Source organism: Mirounga angustirostris, unplaced genomic scaffold (assembly GCF_029215605.1).
Source record: "Mirounga angustirostris isolate CCGP_5_RB_7025 unplaced genomic scaffold, mMirAng1.0.hap1 SCAF_14, whole genome shotgun sequence".
NCBI lineage: Eukaryota > Metazoa > Chordata > Mammalia > Carnivora > Phocidae > Mirounga > Mirounga angustirostris.
Window position 1 is genome coordinate 9,823,604 of NW_026991722.1, and position 1,796 is coordinate 9,825,399.

A 1,796-nucleotide genomic window follows, 5' to 3' on the forward strand; every position below is an offset into this window, starting at 1 on the left:
AGATTCAGCAGGTGCTTCTGAAAATAGAACTGGGGTCGGGGAGGGGGATGATACCATATGTGGATGGAACTCTGAGGACATAAAGCGACAGCAGCTGCTATGAACACCCTGCTTGTTTGTATGAGACTGATAACTATCTAAGCTATGCATCTTTTCCATTTTGAATAACCACCAAAGCCTTGATCCTGGAGATGCTGTTAGCATCTTCTCAAGTACTTAAAGGCTATGGGGCGCCTGGGTGGCTCAGTTGGTTAAGCGTCTGCCCTCTGCTCAGGTCATGATCCCAGGGTCCTGGGATCGAGTCCTGCATTGGGGTCCTTGCTCAGTGGGAAACCTGCTTCTCCCTTTACCTGCTGCTCCCCCTGCTTGTGCTCTCTCTCTCTCTCTCTGACAAATAAATAAATAAAATCTTTTTTAAAAAGTACTTAAAGGATAACACCTAAAACTGGAATGAAGGGGAAAAAATTAAATGTTTGGATGTTTGGTGCCACTGATTCCTTCTTTGTTCTTTTTTTTTTAGTATAATAAGACACTTGTTCTTTATAAAATCTTGGGATTAAAAATGTTCAATTCAATCAATATACAGATTGGCTGGGGGAAAAATATAAACCCACCTGCATATATTCCTTGGTGGATGATAATGTCTCCAGCCAAATCAGAGATAAATTGCACACCTAGGACACACATCCTGTATCTTCACATGCCCTTTGGAATAGCTCTTAAACCTACTTATATTAATTACACCTTGACCTCTCCAACAACTGTGGGGACTCTGTGGTGGCATGTGGTTGTTGTATTCATATAGATACCTAAGTGTTCCAGAAATTGTATGAAATTCCTAAAGCCCAGTATGTTCTAGTATAATGTTATCATCCTAATTCCAGTTATTTTATAATGTTAATTGTCACAGGAATAACCAAAGTTCCTTGTCAAGTTCATTCGAATGAACTCTGTTCAAATATTTAAATATAGACTTTTTAAAGAGTCTTTTTGTCACATACAAACAGTGATATTTTCCTCAGATTTTTTTTGCAAAAATATTCCCGCAAAGATGCTTCTTCAAGGAAATTTACAGAAAGGACACTGGCAAACACAGAGTCCTTTAAGATCATAAAAATAAACTGGATAAAATTCTCCTGAACTAATGCGAAAACCTTGTTTCAAGCAGAACAAAATTAATAATATGGGACTAAATAAACTGAAGAGTAGGATGTAATATTTGCAGCTTCTTGTTTGAAACATTGCTGATCTTTAATGTTTTGTTTTTCCAAATTTAAGGAAATCTCTTCTCTTAATCTATGTATGCCTCACAATAATTTAGTAAGTATACCCGTGTAAACAAAGAGGAAACATTTACTTTTCTCCCTACCTGATCTCTCCACAATTCAGAAAATCTTGAGTATTTTTGGCAAAATAGTTATGTACATAGATTCAGTGAGAATCTATTCTCCATATAACAGGACACAATTGGAAACTACTTATATTACTAAAGCTTTAACTGGAATATTATAATTAAGAGACATGCATGGACTCAGATATAACTAGGCAGTTTTAAAGAACTAAGGTTGACTTTATGGAGTCAATAAAGTTTGGAAAAGTCGACCTGGTACATTGCTTATGAAGTTCCAGCAAAGGAGTCTTTAAAAAAAAAGGTTATATGGTCAATTGCCGTTCTGGCTGCATTTACATAAATAATCAGGCCAAGTTTAATGCAAACCAAATTAGTTTTGCTCTGATTATCTTTGGGAAAAAATGAGGCTAACTGTAGAGAGAAATACTGTGTTTATACCTTTGTA